Source organism: Ictidomys tridecemlineatus, unplaced genomic scaffold (genome assembly GCF_052094955.1).
Source record: "Ictidomys tridecemlineatus isolate mIctTri1 unplaced genomic scaffold, mIctTri1.hap1 Scaffold_636, whole genome shotgun sequence".
Taxonomy (NCBI): domain Eukaryota; kingdom Metazoa; phylum Chordata; class Mammalia; order Rodentia; family Sciuridae; genus Ictidomys; species Ictidomys tridecemlineatus.
Genome location: NW_027524402.1, coordinates 45801 through 57725, shown reverse-complemented (window position 1 = coordinate 57725; position 11925 = coordinate 45801).

The window sequence follows — 11925 nt, the reverse complement described above, 5'->3', positions numbered from 1 at the left end:
CAGAACTTCCAAAATTATAAACAGGCGTGGAGGCCTGTGGTACCAGTGATTCCAGACTCTGAGGCTTATGGATTACATGAGCACATATTCTAGCCTAGCCAGATTTAACACAGGCTGCTGAGGAGAAAAAGAAGGCTGAGAGGAATGGAAAGTCATGAAAGAAACAGAGAAGGAAAAGCTGAGTTTCTTTTTTTCTTGCTGATACTAATAGCAGCAGCACAAATGAGAGAAACGAGGAAAAGAATGGAGACTGACTTCCATCTGCATAGGTTAATCTCTAAGTGTCCCAAGAGGCTCTGGACCTGGCAAAACCCCACATGTTCAGCGTCCTGTGCCAAGTTCTGGTTGCACTTTTATGCTCTGTGCAAATTTAAGCCAAGTATACAAGTATAAAAACCCTTGCCACAAGAGCACTGGGTTTCCCCATTTGTCCAGTTGGGGCCTTAGTAACTCCAGTGGACCAGCAGAGTTGGCCTCCATCTCCTCTTTTCCTGGGATATAGGTAAGGCTGAATGATGCCAACAGTCTCCAGACACCTCCTTTGCCTGATCTGCAAAGGACAACTTCTGTTCTGTCCTGCAAAGATGACTGGCCAGGTTGGACTGTGGCCATTCTGGGCAGAGAAGAAGCTGTTTGGAATCTGGGATGAGACAGGACACAATTGGAGGGTCTGATGAAGGCCACTTCTGGCTCCCAGGAGGCTGGAAAATGAGTTTGAAGTTACCAGATGCTCTTGGATAAGAAACCAGCCTCCATTGTTTGGGAGTGTGCAGCCTGACCTCAAACCCTTCCAGGCCAGGATTATTGTGGTTAGAGCTCATAGGGATTGAAATTGATATGGGATCCAGGCCAAAACTGAGGATCAGGTAAAGCTGAGTGAACACCCTCTCACCCTTCTTCATCACTCATCCACCACTTCAAGGACAGTATCACCTGCAACACCTGCCCCAGAGAACACTGTCCTGGTCAGGGACTGAGATTCTTCCTTCCTTGTCTTGGAATTAGTGAAGGTGTTAGAAGAGCTGGGTGTGAGGCTGGGGGTTATGCACAGGACTCTAGCTCTGCGACTTACAAGCATATGACACAGGGCAACCACCTCAATACACAGAGCCTGTTTTAATACCATTAATGATATAAAAATGTCCCAGTACAATGCTGATGTGACACTTGTGTGCAGTATTCACAATGACTGTGAAAAAGTGGCTTGATTGTCATAGGTCAAGTTCATATTAAGGGGAAGCAGGACTTGCATCTCTCCAACATAGTCCAGAAGAATATACTCCAAGAAATGAGCAAATATGACCAACCAGCTCTGGATAGAAGAATAAAGCCAGGCTTCAAATATCATAGACACTGAAGCTATCCCCTTCTCAAGGTCAGTCACACTGAAGCCCAGTCCTTCCACAAGGTGAAGATCAGAAACAAAAATTATATGGTGAGCATTAGGGTTTGGACAGGAATTATGGTTGGGGTTGGGCCTGAACAAATTTGTGGTCTGGGTTGGGTAGCAAATTTGTGGTCTGGGTTGTGGTCAGGTGTTGGGTACAGGATAGGTGGGGATGATTTACAGAATAGATGATAAACCAGAAGTACATAGTTTGTGGACTGAGATGCAGGATTTCTTGGGTGATGTAAGAGCTAAGAAATAGGGAATAGAGTTATGTTTTAGAGTTACAGGTAGGCAATAGAGGTCAGGATCAGGGTCAAACCAGACTTCTTAGAATTTAGCATTTCTGAGATGGCATCCTTCATACTGTGTTGTCCTTGACCACCACATTTTATGACCTACTCTGTGGTCCTACACCACTTCTCTCACAGCTTCATGTGTAGCCCTGTATCACATCCCATAAGGCTTCTAGTGTGCCCTCCACTGTCTGCTTTTACTGACTCTGTGTAGCTCTCAACCTTCTTCTCTTATCTCCTCCTGTGTAACACTCCACCAGAACATTTCATCTCTGTGTAACCTTCCACCACCTCCTCTCACAAATTTCTGTGTAGCCCTCCATCTTCTCCTCTCATCTCACCATTTAGCCCTCCACCACTTCCTTTTATCCGCTCCTATGTACTCTCTTGTCACCTCCTCTCAAGGGCTCATGTGTAGCCCTTGACCATGTCCTCTCACAGCTTCTTTGTAGCACTCCACCATCTCTTCTCATCTCATCCTCTGTAGCCCTCCACCAACACCTCTCAACTCCTGTGTTTTCCTTCACCAACTGCTCTTATCTCCTGTATGTTTCTCTACCACCTCCTTTCTGAGCCCCTTGTGTAACCCTTGACAATAATTTCTTACAGGTTACTGTGTAGCCCTTCACCATCTCCTCTCATGACAAAACTGTCCCTCCCAAGGATGCTCAGCCAGCCTCAATTCAACTGTGTTCCTGAGACTCTGACCTATTCTGGAAGTTGTTTAAGATTTTTCATGTCTTCTAATGACTTGTCCATGTAATTGGCTTTTTAGATATTTCCTTTACATTTAATTCTTTAAATTCTAAAACCCAGATTCTTCATCAACCTTTGATTTTCTTCATTTGTATTCTATTGTATTCAAAAGGCCAACTGCTTACTTCTTCAGGGTTGATTCTTAGTACTTTCCTCAGATAATGTAAAGACTACTTTTGTAAGTCTATATGGTTTTTGTTCAAGTATTCAGAAATGTCACTTACTACATTATTGTCATGCCTTTGCTAACTTAGTGTTCACCTGGTCCCCCTGCCCCCCGTCTCTTGGCTGTCCTCAAACTTCATTACTGTTTAATGTTTACCAGGAGAACTGGGGACCATGTCTGTACACTGCCAATCAGGTGTTCAATTCCTCCTTCATTTTGGGCAGTGGAGTTTTTGACCTTAGCTGGTCCTCTCCAGAACTGTCATGGTGGCCATCCTGTTTAGGGGGCTTCATCTTCAAGTCAGTCTCATGTTAATGTGGGCACTGGGGTCACTTGCTGGTCATAAGTTACCTTAGTGTGACTGTACTACTAAAGGAATCTTCTGTAGAGGTACCCCCTCCTCCACAGAAAATCTTAACTAAGTTTCTGCAGAAATCTTCACCATAATTGATTTTAGGACTATCAGCAAACAGTCTCTAATTACAAGAGAGTTCAATGTATATCTAAAACAAATGTAATAGCTGGTCTCTAATACTAATATAGTGTGCACACTATGGCATTTAATACTAATATAATAACTGCTTTTTGGTCTTTTACAGTAATATGATATCCATAGCAAAACATCCCAATCTAATATAGTAGCTATCTCATAGCCTTTCATACTAATGTAACATACATACTGTCTTATGTAATATAATAGATCTCCTGTGTAATATAATAGATCTTCTTAATGTTAATGTAATATCAATGTATAGCATCTTAAACTAATTCATGTACCTTTGCCTCTAATACTTATTGATGGTCATACTATAGCACCTAGTGCTAATATAATAGCTGACCTGTGCTCTTTAATTCAAATGTGGTATATATACTATAGCCTCTAAAACTGATATAATAGTTGCACTGTGGTCTTTAATTGTAATATAAAATCCATAATACAGCATCAGAAACTGATATTATAGTGGCATTATGGCCTTACATACTAATGTAATATCCATACTGTGGACTCTAAAACTAATATAATAGCTTCCTGTGGCCTTCAATACTAACCTGTTATGCTCTCTGGTACTTAAAATATTATAATAGTTGCCCTGTTGTGTTTAATACTAATGATATCCATAATATGGCATTTAAACCTAATAAAATAGGTGCCCTGTGACCTTTAATATTAATATGATATCCATAATTTAGCACCTAAAACTAATATAATACTTGCCCTGTGTCCTTTTAAAAATTTCTTTTAGTGTATATTGACAAAACACCTTTATTTTATTTATTTACATATTTATAAGTTTATTTTTAGTTGGTGTTGAGGATTGAACCAAGGCCTCACATGTGCTAAGTGAGTGCCCTACTGCTGAGCCACAACCCCAGCCCATAATACATTTATTTTTATGTGGTGCTGAGGATCAAACCCAGTGCCTCACACATGCTAGACAAGCACTCTACCACCAAGCCACAACTCCAGCCTACCCTGTGGCCTTTTAAAAATATTTTTAAAAGTTATAGATGGACACAATACCATTTTTTAATTAATTTATTTTTATGTGGTACTGAAGATCCAACCATTGCCTTATGCATGCCAGGCAAGTGCTCTGCCACTGAGTCACAGCCCTTGCCCATGCCCCATGGCCTTTAACATTAATCTGATATAAAACTTATGGCCCTTTAATTAATATAAAAGCTGTCCTGTGGCCTTCTAATACTGATATTATATCCATCCTATGGCTTCCCTCTGCCTTTAATATTAATATAATAAATTTGTGATAGCATGAACTCTATAGACTTCACTATTAATATGTCATCCATATTATGACCTCTAAATCTAATATGATAGCTGTCCTGTGGCCTTTGTTACTGATACGATTACCATAATATGGCATGAAAAACTGATAAAATAGCTGCTCTGTGGCATTTATTAATAATATGATTTTCATATTATAGCATCAAAAACAAATATCAGAGCCATTAGAGGCCTTTAATACTACTATGATATCTAAACTATAGTACCTAAAATGATTATAGTAGCTGGGCTGAGGCCTTTAAATCTAATGTGATATCCATATTATGGCATCTAAAACTAATATAATAGTGCCCCTGTAGCCTTAATACTAATATGATATCCATATTATGACCTCTAAAACCAACGTAATAGATGTCCTGTGACCTTTAATATGAATGTGACACCTTTTCTACAGGCTGTGAAACCAATATAATAACTCTCTGGTGAATTTTAATATTTAATATACATGATATAGAATCTTAAACTGATAAACTGGTGCTCTGTGGCCTTTAATATTAGTATGATATTTATATTATAGTACATTAAGCTAGTAAAATATCTGCTTTGTAGCCAGTAAACTAATGATATCCATGCTATACTATTGAAATTAATATATCAATTACCATGTTGAGTTTAATACTAACATGTTATACATACTTGAACATCTAATAATGACATAATTGTTGACTTTGGCATTTAATACTAATTTATAATATCCTTGCTAGAAAATCTAAAACTGATACAATGGCTGTCCCGAGATCTTTAAAAATAACAAAGTATCCATCCTATAGTATCCAAAGCTAATATAAGAGCTGCCCTGTGGCCTTTAATAATATGATATAATACATATAATACTAATATGATATTCATATCATGTCATCTTAAACTAATAAAATATCTGCCCTGTGACCTTTAATATTAATATAATATCATACTGTAGCATCTGAATTAATATAATAGATGTATTGTGGTCTTAACACTAAATAATATACATACTGTAGCACCTAAAACAAATAGTTACCCTGATACTTTTAATACTGATATAAAATCATATTAGTAGAACATCTAAAACTGCTTAGTGTAGCATCTAAAACTGATATAATAGTTGCCCTGTAGCCTTGAATACAAATAAGATATATATACTTTATCATCTAAAATGGATATAATATCTCCCCTGTGGTCTTAATAGTAATATAATAGCTGTCCTGTAATACTAATTTGATTACCTGTTTTGACATCTAAAACTGTTAAGATAGCTGCCCTATGGCCATTAATATTAATAAATTCTCCATAATGTAGCATCTAAATCTGATATAATAGCTGCCAATACTATCATGATACCCATAATACTATCAAAATATAACATGGTATCTAAAACTAATATAACAACTAAACTTTGGCCTTTAATACTAATGTAGTATGTTTTCTGTAGCATCTTACAGTAATGTGAAAATTTTCTTGTGGCATTTAATATTAATATATGCATATGTGCCTGCAGAGTAGGATAATATAGCTCTCTTGCAGCCTTTAATATTAGTATAATATCCATACTACAGCATTTACATTAATATAATACCTGATATGTGGCTTTAATATTGAAGCAATATCTATACTATAGTAAGTACAACTAATATAATAACTGTTCTGAGGTTTAAAGCTACTACTAATATAATAACTTCCCTGTAATCTCTAATGTTAATAATACATCCAAACTATAGAATCCAAAACTAAAATAATAGCTGGCCTGTAGTTTTTTAATATAAAATTAATATCCATGCTATAGCATCTCAAGCTAATATAATATCTACCCTGTGGCAACTAATGTAGTTCCCATACGATTGTCTCTAAAACTGATATAATAGCTGCCCTGTATCTTTTAATACCAATATGACACCTTATTATAGCATCTTAAATTGATATAATAGCTACTCTGTGGCTTTTAATATGATATCCATATAATATGATATCTATAATATATAGCATTTAAAATGGATATAATATCAGCCCTATGGCCTTTAGCCTTAAATTTAATAAAATCTCTATACTATGTCATCTAAAAGTAATATAATAGCTGCCTTGTGGACTTTAATACTATTATGATATCCATACTATAGCATCTAAAGTTAAAATAATTTAACAAAATGCCTATAGTTCTAGCACTTAATAGTAATATGATACCCAAACTATAATATCTAAAATGAGTATAATAGCTTAATACTAATAAGATATATATATATATAATTACTGAAGTTTTGGCTTTAATAATTTTTTTGGTAATAAGAATTGAAACTAGAGGCATTTAACCCCATCCCCAGCCCTTTTTAATTTTTTTTGGTGTTGTTGTTTGACACGGGGTCTTGATAAATTACTTGGGGACTCACTAAGTGGCTGAAGCTTGGACTTGAACTTGTAATCCTCCTGCCTCAGCTTCCTAACTCACTGGAATTACAGGCATGTGCCAATGCCTGGCTGGGCTTTAATTATGGTGTGCATACTACAGCACCTATACTAAGTACTATAGGAGCTGCCTGTGACACTATTATTAATATTATAACTATACTGTGGCCTCTAAAGGTAATATTATAGCTCTTCTGTGGCCTTTTATATTAATACATTATCCACATATAGCATCTAATATACTAGCTGCCCTATGGCCTTTAATAATATCAACACTGTATCTCCTAAAAAACTGAAGTGATAGTTTCCCTGTGGCCTTTTAATACTATATAAAATCCATACTACAGCATCTAAAATGAATAAAATACCTGCTCTGTGACCTTCAATTTTTTATGATATCCACATTATAGCATTTAAAACTAATAAAATAGCAGTCCTGTGGCCTATAGTTCTGATGTAGTATCCATACTTTATCATTATAAATAATATAACAGTTGCACTATTGTCTTTAATACCAACATCATATCCATAGTATAAACTCTAAAACTAATACTTAGCTTCCCTGTGACCTTAATACTAATATAATATCTATACTATAACATATGAAAAAAATATGATACATTCTCTGTGGATTTTAATATTGATGTAATATCCATCTTATTGCATCTTAAGCTAATATAATAACTGCCCTGTGGTTTTCATATTATTATGGTATCCATAGAATAGTACATGTAAAATTAATATACTAGCTTCCCTTTAGCCTTTAATGTGAATATAATATTTATGCTCTAGCTTCCAAAACTATTAAAATAGCTGCACTGTAGCCTTTTATAATAAAATGATATCCATTAATTAATAAAATAAAATAATGGCATTTCAAGTTAATATAATAATATAATACTAATGTAATAATCATACTGTTACATCTAAAAGTGATATAATTTCTGCCCCATGGTCTTCAATACTGATATGATATCCATACTAGAGCATCAAAAACTGATAAAGTGGCTGCCCTGTGTCCTTTAAGACTAATATAGAATTTAAAATTGATATGACAGCTGCTTCGAGGCCTCTGATACTAGTATGATATCCATAATATAGCATCTAAAACTGATATAGTGCTAGGTGTAGTGACACATACCTGTAATCCCAGTGGTTCAGGAGGCTGAGACAGGAGGACCATGAGTTTAAAGCCAGTCTCAGCAAAAGTGAGGTGCTAAGCAACTCAGTGAGACCCTGTCTCTAACTGAAATATAAAATAGGGCTGGGGATGTAGCTCAGTGGTCAAGTTCTCCTGAGTTCAATCTCTGATACCAAAAAAATAAAATAAAAATAAAACTGATATAGTATTTGCCCTGTGGCCTTCATAGCTAATATGATATCTATATTGCAGCATGTAAAAGTAACATAATAGCTGCTTGTTGTCTTTAACACTATTATTATGTCCATTCTATAGTATCAAAAACTGATATTGCTGCTCTATGGCCTTTTGTATTATATGTTAAACATAATATTGCATTGAATACTGATATAATAGCTGCTCTGTGGCTTTTGGTTCTAATGTGATTTCCATATATAGCATCCATATGTAGCATCTAAAACTGGCCTTAGAGCTATCCTGTGGCCTTTAATACATATATAGTATCTATACCATAGCATCTGAAAATAATAAAATAACTACATGATGGTGTTTAATGCTAGTATGATATTCATAGTATAGAATATATCACTAATACAATAACTGCCCAGTAATCTTTAATACCATTATGATACCCAACTATAGCTTCAAAAATTGATATAATAGCTGCCCAATCATTTTTTATTTTTGGTATTGGCAATTTAAACCAAAGCAATTCTGAGCTACATCCCCAGTCAACACCAACACCCCCATTTAAAAAATTTTTTTAGTTGTATGTAGACTCAGTGCCTTTATTTGTTTTTATGTGGTGCTAGGATCGAACTCAGTGCCTCACACTTGCAAGGCAAATCTCTGCCACTGAGCAGCCCCACCCCACCCCCTTTTTAAAAACAAAAATTGAGACAGGGTCTCACTGAGTTGCTTAGGGCCTCCTCAGTTGTTGAGGCTGCTCTTGAACTTGTGATCAGTATTATATTTGAAACTAATATAATAGCTACCCTCTGGTGATTATATTAATATATTATTGATACTATATATTCTAAAACTAATAAAATAAAACTACAAAACTATGGCTTTTCATACCAATGTAATATCCATATTATAGAATCTAAAACAAATATAATAGCTTCTATGTGGCCTTTTATATTAATATAATATTCTATAATATTTATACTATAGTATCTGATAATAATATAATAGCTTTCTTCTAACATTTATAATTTATATGATATAGATATTATAGATTTTAAAATTAATGTAATGGGTGCTCTGTGACTTTTAATTTTAATACAATATCCATACTATGACATCTAAACTAATATAAGAACTGCCTCATGATCTTTAATTCTAACATGATATCCTCACAATAGCATTGAAAATTAATATTATTAGTGCCCTGTGGCTTCTAACATTAATATAACATCTTTAGTAGAGCATCTAATATTGATATAATAGCTGTCCTGTGAATTTTAGTGTTAAAAATGATGTAGATACTACTGCAAATAAAACTGATTAAATAATTGACCTGTTTCCTTTATTATTAACGTATTATCCAAAGTGTGGCCTGGAAAACTAATATAATAAATTTTCTGTGGCCTTTAACATTAATATGATATCCACAGTGTGGCTTCCAGAACCAATGTAATTGCTTCAATGTCACTTTCATGCTAATATGATGCCCATAAGATGGCATCTACAACTTTTGCAATAGCTGTGCTGGGGCCTTTACCTGAATGTGATATTAATACCACAGCATCTGAAATGAACATCATACTTGGCCTGTGGCATGTAACACTAACACAATAGCTAAACTTTGCATTCAACTATATCCATACTGTGAGTTCTAAAGCAAATATAATCTGTCCTATGGCCTTAATTATGAATGTAATATCCATACAATAGCATCTAAAACTAATATAATATCTGCCTTGTGGACTTTAATACTAATATAATGGTCATAATATAGTATTTAAAGCTTAATATAACATGTAAATTTGATATAATAGCTATGCTGTGGCCTTTATATTAATATAACATCCATACTGTAGTATCAAAAACCGATAAAACAGGTGTTCTGTGACCTATACTTATTCCTATAATACACCATGTAAAACTAATATCTGCCTTGTGGATATTATGTTCATATACATACTATAGTATCTAAAATTAATATAATATAATAAATTTATAATCATATGATAGCCACATTATAATACTTTAACAGTAACATGATTTTGGATTATAGTATCCAAAATCAATATAATACCTGTCCAGTGGCTTTTAACATTGATGTAATATCCATACTGTAGCATCTTATACTAATATATTAGCTGCCCTGTGGCATTTTATACATATATAATATCTAAATGTAACTGCTAAAACTAATATAATAGCTACTTTTTGGTTTTCTAATTATTAAAATATTAATACTATTGTATCTAAAATTGGTATAACATCTGCCCTGTGGCCTTCAATATTAATACAATTTTTGTAGTGTAGCATCCAACAGTAATATAAGAGCTGCAAAGAGCTGCACTATGGGCTTTCTTACTAGTATATATTTCCATTGTATAACATCTAAAACTAACATAAGAGCTGCCCAGTGGCCTTTGAATTAAGGTAATATTAATAACATAACATCTTAAACTATTATAATAGTGGAACTTTGGCTTCAATACTAATATAACTTGTTAATATCATAGCTCCCTATGGCCTTTGATACTAATACAGTATCCATGCTATTTGTTCTAAAACTGATACAATGGCTTCTATGTGGCTTTGAATATTAATGAAATATACATGCTATTGCATCTAAAAATAATAAAAGAGCTGAGCTGTGGTCTTTAATACTATGATATTCTTATTATATCACCTAAAACTGCTATAATAGTTTTCCTGTGGCCTTCAATATAAATATGATATCCATATTTGAGAATTTCAAACTAATACTAATGTGATACCAATATATATCACCTAAAATTGATATAGTAGCTGCCCTGTGGCTTTTAATACTAATATGATAATCATACTATAGCTGCCCTATGGCATTTAAGTTTATGTTCTATTTATCGTGTGGGCTCTAAAATTAATATAATAGCTGCCTTATTGTCTTTAATCCTAATATGATGACCATACTAGAGAATCTAAAAGTGACACAGTAGTTTCCCTGACCTCCAATACTAATATGATATCCATACTAGAGGATTGAATATAATATGATAGTTGCCATGTGGCAATTAATATTAATATGTTATTCATACTATGGCATTTTATATTAATATAATATCTGTAGTGTGGCCTTTAGCACTCATAATAGGCATACTGTTATCTAAAACTGATTTAATATCTGCCCTGTGACCTTTAATACTGATATAGTCTGCATCATAACATCTATGCTGCCCTGTTATCTTTAATATGATATCCATTACTACAGCATCTAATAGTAGTAGCTAAACTTTAGCCTTTCATACCTGTTATGGTTTAGATATGAAATTCCCAAAAACCCCTTGTGTAAGACAATGGAAGAAAGTTGAGATGTCAAAAGATTTGGTTATGAGAGCCTTAACCTAAATAGTGTATTAACTCACATATTGGGATTAAGTGGTTTTTAACCAGAGGCTATTAATTTAGGATGGGTGTTAATTTAGGGTGTGGCTGGAGAGATGGGTCACTGGGGACATGCCTTTGGGGTTTATGTTTTGTTCTTGGTGAGCAGGGATCTCTTTCTTCTTCTTTGCCATGCCCTGAGCAGCTTCTTCCATACCCTTTGGCCATGATCATGTTTGCTTTACCTTGGGCCAAGAACAATGCAGTTGGTCATACTTGGATTTAGGCCTCTGAAACTATGAACACCCAATAAACTTTTCCTCCTCTAAAGTTTTTCTTATCATGTCTTTTCATCATCGTGGCAGAAAAAGCTAACTAAAATACAAGGTGGTACCTAGAGTGGATTAATTGCTCTGAATAACAGCACATGGTCACATGGGGTTTAGAAGCCTAGGA